General features: G+C 36.7%; 1 protein-coding gene across 5 annotated transcripts in view; it reads right to left on the bottom strand.

Moving 5' to 3' along the window:
* LOC117609197 (very long chain fatty acid elongase AAEL008004) overlaps positions 1-12,064 on the bottom strand; it is a 28,219-nt gene extending 16,155 nt beyond the window's left edge. Inside the window, exon 1 of one of the 5 annotated variants that reach the window (XM_034335214.2) lies at positions 11,700-12,064. The gene's annotated coding sequence lies outside the window, so the exon portion shown is untranslated. Of the gene's footprint in view, positions 1-2,640; positions 3,158-11,699 lie in introns of those variants that run through there. The other 4 variants (XM_034335216.2, XM_034335217.2, XM_034335215.2 and 1 more) reach the window with 4 other exon arrangements.

The following is a 12,064-nucleotide window of genomic DNA, read 5'->3' as shown; positions in this document are numbered from 1 at the left end:
GAAACACGAATGTTGTTCATAACGAGTTTGAACCTTGATTCAATCTATTAGCAACTCATAATAGTTGACCGTCAAAGTAACTAGAATTCAGAGAAACCTTCTACGAGTATGGAATAATGTTTGCAGAGGAAACTAACAATTTGAAGATGCCGATATTTTTTTTACTGGTCAATCAATCAATCTTTCTGGCTATAACCAGATATCATAAACGGAACAACGTTCGTTACTTATACTATGAATAAAAGATAACGATCTGTCCACTTAAATAAAAGATTATTAATACAACGATAACTATGATCACTTTAACGTGAAATCGACGCAACTTCTGCTTATGCAAACTTTGAACCCTGACTCAATCTATTAGCAACGTGTAATCGATTGCTAAAGTAGATAGAATTCGTAGAAACCTTCTACGAGGTAGAAATATTGTTTGCGGAAGACGGTTACTAGAAAAAAAAAAAAAAAAAAAAAAAGAAATATAAAAAGACATGAAAAAGAACCGAGGAGAACGTTCTTTTGCTATTTCAAGGAGCACGACGATTCAAAATCGTTGCACGTGGAACGTCTTCCACGAAAATTGGAGAAACCTTGACATTTCTGAGTCCGCGACAAATTTTTGCGGAAGTCTTGAAATCTTGCCTGTATCAGATCAAACGAAGGACGAAAAGTTTCGAGGATCGAATCAGCAATTAGCACAAGATTCGTTTATTCCGGCTCACGAGATCCTCGCGAGCAATGATCCAGCAACGATTAATATGCGTTTCGAATCGTCCGTACAATCGAGGGAATACAAAAAGGAAGTGTTTCTTTGTCTTAAAACTACCTGTTCGTTCGTTTAGCAAAGCAAACAAAAAAGTATAATTTTGAAATTTAATGATTACTTTTCATTTGCTTTTTTTCCTGTCTCTATAACTCACAGGTATTATTTGCATATATGAATACATTTATATATATAAAAAAAAGTGGTAGTTTACATTGAATCAACATATCAGAAAATGATAGTGCATTTTGACAGAGATAACATGCAATGAAAGCATCAGGTAATATCAACAAATGTGTAATCATTAAAATGTGTTATGCACGTTTTTTTCGTGCACTCTATGTAATTATAGAAACTACCGATTAGAATGGAATACGGTTAATAAACGGAAAATAACATGACACTGGCAATTAAGAATCGATATCTAATCCGTTCCTAATTGGTTCAAATATTCAATTTTATATTCAATCAATCTTGTGGCGATTATTTATTGATAACAACATTGGTAAGAGAGGGTGGATAGGAAATAAAATAAAATTTCAATCTGCATATCTGGTACCTAAAAGTAATTTGAAGTAATTTGAAACGATTGAAGAACGCACGTGAAATCGAAATGTTGCGGTCTGGAAAGGATGGAAGACGAAAGAAGCAGAGGTACATACATAAGTGTGTACGCCGATCGAATAAGGTAGTCGCGATCGAGTAGAACGTGAATCGAAGTTCGAATCGGCTGTTCATGTGGATGGTGATTCACGGTAAAGTACTCGTGATGGAGAAAGATGAACGAAACGATGAGAAGAGGGAAAGACTTTTACACGATGAGCTTGGTTAAACGTGCAATGACTTCATCGGTGTCATCGGTTACCTGTAACCAATATTCGAGAAACCACCACCGTCGCACCGTTACTTTTTATTACAAAATAACTGTTTTTGCTAAAATTGACCAAAGTGTAGTTTAATCTTTTAATATCGAGGCAAACACAATGTCACAGCGCTGGAGCAGACATAGACTCCTCTTCAGATCGTGTATGTATTTGTTTTCGTACAATTATATCTGTGCCCGTATCGTGGAAATACAGCTCTCTTAGTTTACGACCGATCGCGTGGTACTTGTTAGCAAACAATCGTGAGATAATCGAATAGATAATAATTAATAATAGATACAATGTTCACAAAATTATGAATCGATCAGATATCGAATGAAAGAAGCCAAATTATCTTTATAAACATGGAGTGCATTTTGAAAATGAAACATGCATTACAACTAATACACAGGCCTAATACAGGAAAGTAAACATCGAGACAGGAAAGAACGAAAATATTTCCTAAAAATATTGAAATAAGTAATGTACATTCACGGTTTGTAAAGCGTATTACTAACATACCTAATATATAATACAAGAAGGCGAACGTTGAATTAATATCGAGCCACGTAACAAAGATACTTCCTGGGAATCTAAAAATACGTAATTTCTAAGAGTATAAAAATAACGTATTCATCAAATTTCAAACATAGATTCATATGACGAACAGCATGTATGTATGACTTTCTTAATAGATGATACAATAACGAAAATATCAAGTTAATTGTGATTCAGACCTAGGAAGAAAGATGGACCAAAAATTGGAAAATGAGAACTGCCGATTGTTCGAGGGTCGTATCAGGTTCTTCCCTAATTCCTACCCTCGTCTCTCTCCCCTTAACCACAAGTCTATTTTGCACCTACGGTGTACATCAAATTCCAATCACTATCTCCGGATTTCTAAACTAACGACGAGGCTATCGATCAACGCGTCTATCAATTATCGTTAGCGATATCCGTTACGTCATATCAAGCAAAATAAGAAAAGAAGCGCTTCCAAAAGCAGTGTTACGTTACCCGCACTTACCAGACGAAGCCGGGCGACAGTCGCGCCAGTGACAATTATCTGTCGACAATCGGCTCTTCAAACAATCGAACACACACTGTTCCCTCGTCGACACATCGACGACCGCCGAGAAACAAAGAGAGGATCGCAAACGGTTTTTCGTTAACTGGTCGTTGATCACGGAAGACGAACAGGTACCGAATAATCAGGCACAACGGATCGATGACAGAGTCACGTGACTTCCCTTCGTTTCGCAAAACCAGCCGACAGGATAAAGAATCGATCGAAGGGAGCGAATGAAAAAGAATTTAAAAAAAAAAAGAAAGAAAAAAAAAAGAAAGAAAGGGAAAAATAAGAAGAAGAAAGGGTAGGATTGTGCGCGTTCGTGCTTCGACGACACAGATTCTGATAACCGTACAAACAAACGCGTTTACCGCCGTGCCGTGTAGCGGACTGACTGCGGCTACGCCGGTTGTTTGCTTTTAACCGAGTCGCCATATTGGTATCACATCCCTTCTACCTGTTGCGATCCTTCGGCGGTTCACGATGCGCGCTATACTTCACGGACGACCACCTTTTTTATTTAGTCAAAGTCGCGACTCATCCCGCTCTTTACCATCTTCCTGTTTCGTCCCCTTTACGACTCATTTCACCTGTGAATCTTATCGCGTTTCGTTTACCGGCTCGTTAAACTTCCGTCAATCATCCCGAAGCCTGACTTCGGAAGATCGTGACATTCGATGTCACGAGACTAAGGACCGTGGTGTTACGACGTTAAGATATCGTGTCGCGACTTTAATACCATCAACATTAGAGGTTCCATTGTTACCAATTCATTTTAATTATATCAATGTTTTAATGAACGTAGAAGAAGTAAAAAAGTAAATCGTTAATAATTGCACACTTTTTACGTACGCATAATATATAGTGACGTTAGTGTATCCCCTCTTGGCTAACTGACGCACATTGGTTTTCATGAAAGCAATATACTATTACTGGAATTATATGATTTTTATGGAATTTAATAATTTATAGGATAAAATATTAACAGTGCGTGTTAATCGCTATTTTAAGATCGATGTACATCATTTAAATTTAAAATTTCTATACCAGTAAAAACCCAAAGGTACGTCTAGACGTTCAAGGCTATTGTTATATTCCACGACAAATTATCAAATTTATGAACCGAATTAAGTTTTTTTAAATCCCGAAGAGATTATCGTTACATATGGATGTTTATTGAAATTTTACATCAAACAATATGTCATAAACTATATTGCAATAATGAACAACCAATGTCATTTATTTGGAAGTTAACAACAAAATTTCTACCACTTTTTTACGCACCATTTTGAAATATTTTAAAATATTTTTAATCGTGACAGGATTGGCCAAAAAATAGAAATACGTTTGATGATTTATCTTGCGAAGAGTATGTACCTGATATTTGTTAAACTGAATACACCTCGATTATTTACAGAACAGCTTTCATTTCTTTTTCCTTTCGCAGCGATATATAATTCGTGATTTACAATTCGATTGCAGAATCCTTGTAAAAATCGCCTGGGGACAATATTTTTTTAACATTTACAATATATTGAAAACGTCAATGCAAATTCTCCACGTGTGTTACACGAATTTACATGATTGCTGGGAATCTTTATTAAGTGTTTTAATGCAAAAAATAAAATTTAAAAAAAAACTCATCTCAATACCATAACAGATTCAACATTTTATCTATTTCTTAAAAAGGGTAATCTGGAGTAATGGAGTAACTTGTATTATCAAGATTTGTTTAATCCTAATACGTTTAATTCTAATCCTGATCGATTAATAGATGAAACCAGGAATTACTAAACGGCATAATTAATAGACTTTCGTGTAAAGATCAATAAAATGATGCTTAATTTGACTTAAACTTAACTCCTATTGAATTTTAATAAATAATTCAGCAGCAGAAAAAGTAAATTCCCCTGCTTAACTACTTTTCAAAATTGTATCAATATAATTAAGTGATCATTGAACTATGAGCAAACACTTTTAAACGATATTATACAACCAGATTCCTCTAATCAGACGTTTCAACGAATATGTAAAATATTCATAACGACAGACGTATTAATAAAAACTTGCTAATCAACTCGTTCTTCTTTAATTTTTCTATCACCGCAGGATTCATCGATTTCCACGACAACGGGAATTCCATTCTTATATAGAAAGTAAAAACGTAACGATTTATGGTACGCTTTCTTAGACAATTCAAGGTGTGACTTGCACTTTTGTTGCTTGTTACCACGATTTATCATCTAGTAACTGAAATCGCCAGGTTTCGTTTCGGTGAACTAGAGAATTTCAAGTAAAACATAAAAATAAAGTTCTTTGTAGACAAAAGCATTATCATTGATGTCATAGGTTAATAACATCTTATACAAAGTGTATATTTTACGTTCAATCTACTGTCAGTAGCCTAATTACACTATTTTTCCTTCGTTTTATGGTCTAACAGAAATCAATAATTTATAACTATTACGTACTTTGAGTGTTATAGTGACGTTGTAGAAGTAGTGATAAAAAGATTTTAAACATGAGACGCAAATGTCACCTATACTTTAAGTGTTACAAATTACACGAACACGTGTTTCAATGAAAAAGTAATACCAATTAATCGAATATCAATTATTAAATAAAAATATCAATGAATCATTAAAACAAAAAAGGTGATTATTGGTTCATTCGTTGCCTTTATAGGAAACTGATTATCTCCAAGTGGAAATTTTTAAATATCAAAGAACTAGTCGAAAATTGTGGGATCAAATCCGGCTGGTTTGGACAGGAGACAAAAACGTTTTCGGCCGGTGACGTAATTTCAATGTCGCTTAAGTCAAGTTCGATGCAAACTCGGCTTTCGGCACTGTTCGTTGGAGCAAAGATCAATGATCCATAGGAACCTTACCCGAAAATCTGATGAACGACCTTTGATCGTTAACTTCCGCCCGCGTTTGTTTCGCTCGCAGAGTTCAACGTATTCTCAACCGTGATAAATACTGTATTAATTCGTTAACGACATTTAAATGAGCAGAGTGTTATTGAAAGGGCATTGATCCCGTTCACCAATCACATTAACGCTCGCACACTCGATTTCCTTATCTTTCTTAATAGAAATAAATTCAAAGTAGCCAATGTCAATGTTGCGACACTCAAATCCATTAATTACTGCTCATATATCATAGCATTGCCGCCCAATGTTCTAAACTTTGTTTACACCCATGATCGACCATATTTCAAGACCAATATCGTTGATTAGGTACTCGTGGAGGTCGTAATTTCTTTCAAGGTCGAACAATCTTCGAAAACCTAGAATATAAGAATATTTTCACACAAAGATTGCGACAAGAGGGCCGAATTAACATAGAATACCAAAGGACGCGATAAGTTCAAGGTCGCGAAGAAGATGGCGAAGTCATATACAGTGGTTCGGAAAATTATTTGGACACTCTTTACAACAGAATACCTTATTTAAAATTAGACCAAATGACTTGAGGTTATTTGAGAAATTTTCATTATAGGCTCACATAAAAAAATTGAAAAATTACCTTTCACTATTTTCTTTCACGATTTCAACAAATTGTAATTTTTTAAAACGACCAAAGAACATATCTTAGTAAATTAATTTCTATAACTTTTCAAAAAACCTCATGTCATTTAGTCCAATTATAAATGAGGTATTCTGTTTTAAAGAGTGTCCGAATATTTTTCCGAGCCACTGTACGTACGTCGATAGCACCGCTTCAAGATCATCAATTTCATTAACATTCCTTCTATCTACGCAGTCTTTCGACGTATGCCGACTTTCGGATTCGAAACGTATCGTACTTTGTCTTTGAACTTCTCTATGACCTTCTAGGAATTTTGGGGCTATTATGGTTAAAGATTTTTCAATCCTTTCTGATAATGATCGCATCACGTAACTCGTTACCATGGACTTTGAAATATTGTTTGATCCACAAAAATTTATCTTCATTTTTGTTACCCCTTTAGCGCCTCGTCAAAAAGGGGTTAAAATACCGATTTCAATTATTTCCCTCACGGGTGAGCAAATGGCAACTGGCCTCAAGTTGCAAAGGTGAATTACCGTTTAGCAAGGTAAATAAAGCAAATGCGATTAAATCCGCACAACGATGTGGATATGATGACAGAACAGTTCGATGATGATAATTCGATGATTATACATGTGCCCTCCTTTCAACTTCCATGGGATCACGTATTGTTGTGCGCATGCTTAAGATTCTACGTTATTAAGGCTTATCAATATTCACGAATTTTTTCCGGTCTTATCGATCGCGATGTTTAACAATGGCCTCTTTTGAAATATAGTCAAACTCGCCTTATCCGGACTAATTAGGAAGACATAATTAATGACGGATATTCGACACAGCCTCTTGTAGATTTTCAAAGTAAATTAGAGGATGCTAAGAGACACAAATATTTTATAAAAATGTACACTTGCGTAATTATTCATTACCTAATTACGGATAAAATAATTACTATCCATACGTACAATTTACATACTACTTACATTTAAGCATCATTAATGTTTCAAGAGTTTCAAGAAATTAATTAATTATCTGTACAAATTGAATTCGTAGCAATGGCCAACGATGACCCTCGTGTCACTAGAAGACATTAAATTTATACCCGCGTGGGACTTGTAGTGGGATTGACGTTTAGTACTGTAACAAACGAAGGACAAACCTCTCGTCGTCGTGTTCTAAACTATTATAGAAGCGAGTAAAACTGGAAGTTTAAAGACGTAATAGTTTTCTATTTCAACTGTATTACAAGACACGTTGTGCTCGTAATTCGCGCGATTACAAATCGAACGAATGGTAAAAGGTGCGTAAAGCGAACGAGCAACGTTTCGTCATTGTGTTTGGTAAACGGTGCTAGGTAAAGAGCTACAGAATCAACGATCTTTATTCTACGAAACGAGCAGAAAATTATAGCGTGCGACTAAATTGTCGGCGAACGGTGAAACGGAAGCTTGTCTTAAACGACAGGCTTGTTTCGTTATTATCCTATGTACTGATCTGGGCAACCCGGGCACATTCGGTTGCCTTTCGGTGCCCACGATTGCTCTTGCTACCAGCCAGAGCAGACTTTTTTCCTGATATAAGGACACGTAATAGTTTCATTCTAAGACGTGGCCTAGTCTGTTATACGGATCGCTATTGTAGAATAGATATTCTATTAAAAAATGGAACTAGATTGGTAATATCAGTATTTGCTATAATGTTGATAAAAGATTATCACATTAGAATTTTAAAGGCTATTTAAACAGCATGGAATTTAACCAGGATCTTTCACCTGTTTCAATAAGAATTGAATTATTCATACGAAAAGATATTACTGAATTAATTAATAGTAATTACGTTAAACGAATATTTGCAAGTTTATCTAATTAACACGATGAAGGAGATAGGTATCATAAAATGTTCGATGACACTCGTAAGCGTTGTCGAAATTCTCATTCACTCGCAGAAATTTGAAATGTCGAACGGTATCTCATGTGTGGTATGTACAGTGAATGGCTCGAAGAAGAATCGAAGAGGAGTTCTCAGAGTTTTCCACATGGCACACGACCCAATTCGTTCAGATCTTACATAATCGACAACATTGAGTCATTCATGCTCAGCTGATCGCAATACGCACATGCTCGCAATTAATCCGCGTTAACACGACAATTTCATTGCGAATAATTGACAGCCAACAAAGATGCATGTTATCGAATAGAAACTGTTATAAACACCTAGATACCTAATTGAGCTGTGACGGACACGAATGTCCGTCAGGATCTTTGCATAAACGAATGACCGAAACATTCTAGAAAGATGATCGAAACGGATGTGGAGTTTTGGGAGGATAACAACGATAACGTCGAGGGTACACGAAGAATTTGGCCTTGGCCCACTTTTTCACCAAGTGTACCGGCTACGGGGACGAGGATCAAGAAAAAAAAATCGAGCATGAGTGCCCCGATAGCCGGTGTTGCACAACCGAACGGTACGTGCACGCCGAAACGTCTTTCCCAGCTGAGGCAGTTTCGCTTTTAATGGAACGACTCGTACCGTTTGTGAATCGTGATTAACACGATTCGGTATGCTCGACATTGTGTCCCGTTTCTCAGCCAGCTGATGGATCGCGCCTCGCCTTCGCGACCTCCTGACCTACATTATTTTTCGCAACACGGACCACCTTTTCGGCAAACGAGACCCCTTCCTTGCTCAAACTTATTGAAAAACTTGAAACCTTGAAACTGTTCCGGATACTTTAATGAATTTCATTAAAAGGATCATCAGGTTCTAGAAACTACGAAAATTCTACAACTTTCAAATTTAACCTTGAAACTAGCACATTCGGAATTCGACTCGGTTACCGAATCGTGTTTTAGAGGTAAAAAAACAATTGCAAAGAATTGAGCATAGATAGTTGCGTTAGGGATTTCAATCGGGTCACCCGATTGATTCGTCAACCTGCTAGGAATGTGCGCTTTTGAAAGCACACAGGAAGACAGACCGCAGATTTAATCTTCCTTTGTTAAATTATCAACCGGTTGGTAACAAATTCATCGTTCTCGCAACTAATTAGCATACCAACTGTTCTGAAGTTATCAACGAGCAAACGCACGTGGAAGGAACAACTGAAGGAAATAAACCCATTACACCGTTTCCATCGCGACGACGTCATCTCGGGTTGTAAAATGATAATTTTAGTCGGTTCGATGATCCAAGTTCCTTCGGTTGATCGTCACGATTACGTGGACAAAACGCGAGAAAGAGAGGAATTTCTGATGGAATCAAAGCCCGGCCCATGCGGCGAGAGAGAAAGTCGGCGCATTCGGCTTCCAGAGGTGAATTACACGGCTTCGAAATGATCGCTAGCCCGTGCAATATTCGTCTAACCGCTACTACCAATCGAGCAGAATTATACATCGCGATGAATAATTAGACGGCTTGATAGTGATCGCCGGTTAATTGTTCCGGCGAAACGCAACCCGATGTTGATTACCACGTAATCCTCGAAATTTTTCACCGTGGATTCGATGGTGACGAAACTTTAAACTGATTGCTCCGTCCTAGTGTCGAAACTATGTATATCGAGGAAGTGGATTCATTCGGTTCAAAGAACACTCAAAAATGTTCCACAGTGTTCTGGATCGAGGATATCGCGATCTACCCTTATTGCTCATTGATTTATTTGAAAAAAATTTTTGTCTTGTAATGTCTACAGAGGGTTAACTCAAAATCTAGTACCCTGCCATCATGAGTGGACAAACCCCCACAAGAATGATAAAATCATATGGAAATTTTCTTTTTTCCTATAAAACTGTTAATATTGCAATATTCAACCAACTGATAGAAGAGAAAATACTGATCTAAGCAATAAACAAGAGGATAATTGCACACATACGAAAAAGGGTTAATTTATTTATCGATTACGAGGCTCGAAGGCCTTGTTATGGGGAAATGTCTGCAGCCAACGCGTTCGGAATGTTTAAAAAATCCTCTACAAATGAACGATCATCATTTATAACCACATACACACGAGTCACGTTCACGATTGACTCACAGAAATGCACTGAGTCTATCTTACACGAGTTTAAACAACATTTTTTATAATATTCTCCAGGAATACCTTGAAAACATATATTCATACGTAACACTATTTTCCTTTAATTTTTTTTTTTTTTTTTGTTAACAGTGTTAATTATTATTCTCTCAAGGGATAATTGATAGAAGCAAATTTATTTAGTCGTACCTGTAATTAACTGCTCTCGAATGTTCAATTTATTCAGACGTTCGATTGAAATGTAAATCAACGAATTGCGACATTGCTTCAATATTAACAATTCCTTGTTCTTTCTTTCTAAAGCTATTATTTTGGTTAAGATTTCACTTGGATCATTTTATAATTAAAGTCGCCCTTTCTTTTTCTTTTGAAACATGGACTACATTTCTAGACATTTCTAGACACGATTGAAATAACAATTCGTTCATGTGTTTCAACGGGATCGTCGTGTAAATTATCGTTATCGCATTTATTGCCGCGTTAAATCACAGAGAAGAAAAGTTACGGTAAAATTAACGAAACGTAACGTAAACAACCGTAGAATTGCGTAAACCATGTTTCGTTGATGGCGATAAAAACCAAAAGTTGTTGCAATTTAAGGGGGTCAATTAAAATTTCATTTGGTACAAAGTGTGTTGCCAATTTAGCAGAAATTTCTGTATACATATACATTGATTGAATGTTGCACATAAAAAGGAAGTGAAAGGATGTTGTTAATTAAGTATCTCCTGACCACCCCTTTACTTTTTGTTTTGAAATACGGTTTTAAGACCATCCAAAGGTACCCAAAGGCATTTCAATTAAAGTTAGAGGTAGCTATCAATTATTAAGCAAAAGAAGGGTTATCGACTTGTGCACTTTGTATCGTTCAAATTTACAATTGAATATATCAATTTTGTACTTGTGAAGTTAACATGTTCTCGAAATGATCCGGAAGTCCAACAAGTCAAACGTTTCCTCCCTTATACCGTCATACTTTACAAACTTTGTACCCTTTATTTATAAAAAGCTTAATTGTATTTAAATACTATGATCGATTTAATTACAATTGAAAACAATTCCTACTTGTATTAGCATGGGAGGTCACGTGCACCTGGATAACCTCTAGCCCTATAGCACTGCTGTCGCGGGTGTAAACAAGGTAGCCTGAATCAAGGGGCTACATATTCATTGCTTTAAACTTACATCAAAAACTTGCAATATATGCACGCATTGTATTTATTATACGTAATTTATTTCGCGATTGCTTGTAAAAGACATCGTCTTTGCCGACTAAGTTTACAAGCTGCATGAAAGGAACGGATACGAAATTACACGATACGTTTGTGTATAAATAAACCTTGAATAGTGCTGCCGCGCAGCAGCGGTTCGCGGAGACTCGAATCACATCCAAATCATACCGGTATATTCGACAATTGGAGTCAACAGTAAAATTTTAACATACCGTGTCGTGAGCTGGAACAGGATAATAATTTCTTCACTTGTCGCGCCAGTTTGACTTGTCACGTCCTTCCTTTTCCCTGTGTTGTTAGTCTGTTCGTCGATAGGAAGCCCGCACTTATGTCACGAAAGTACCGTGTGCCACACCGGCCGGACTTTTGATAGAACCGGTTATAAATATACATATACAGGGCGGGGCTCAATCGGAGATGCTCGATCCCACTCGGACGACTATTTCGCGTTCTCGGTATATTACGCGCTACTTTAGAATTACGTATTCACGGACACACAATATTATTGCCGTTATGCCGCGAAACTGTCCCGTATCTTCCTCGTGTTCTCTTGACGTCCCATGGTGCACTGTGCGTC

The sequence above is a fragment of the Osmia lignaria genome, chromosome 14, assembly GCF_051020975.1.
Source record: "Osmia lignaria lignaria isolate PbOS001 chromosome 14, iyOsmLign1, whole genome shotgun sequence".
Classification (NCBI taxonomy): domain Eukaryota; kingdom Metazoa; phylum Arthropoda; class Insecta; order Hymenoptera; family Megachilidae; genus Osmia; species Osmia lignaria.
The sequence above is the reverse complement of the archived record's forward strand: the minus strand, read 5'-3'. Positions and strand labels throughout refer to the sequence as shown.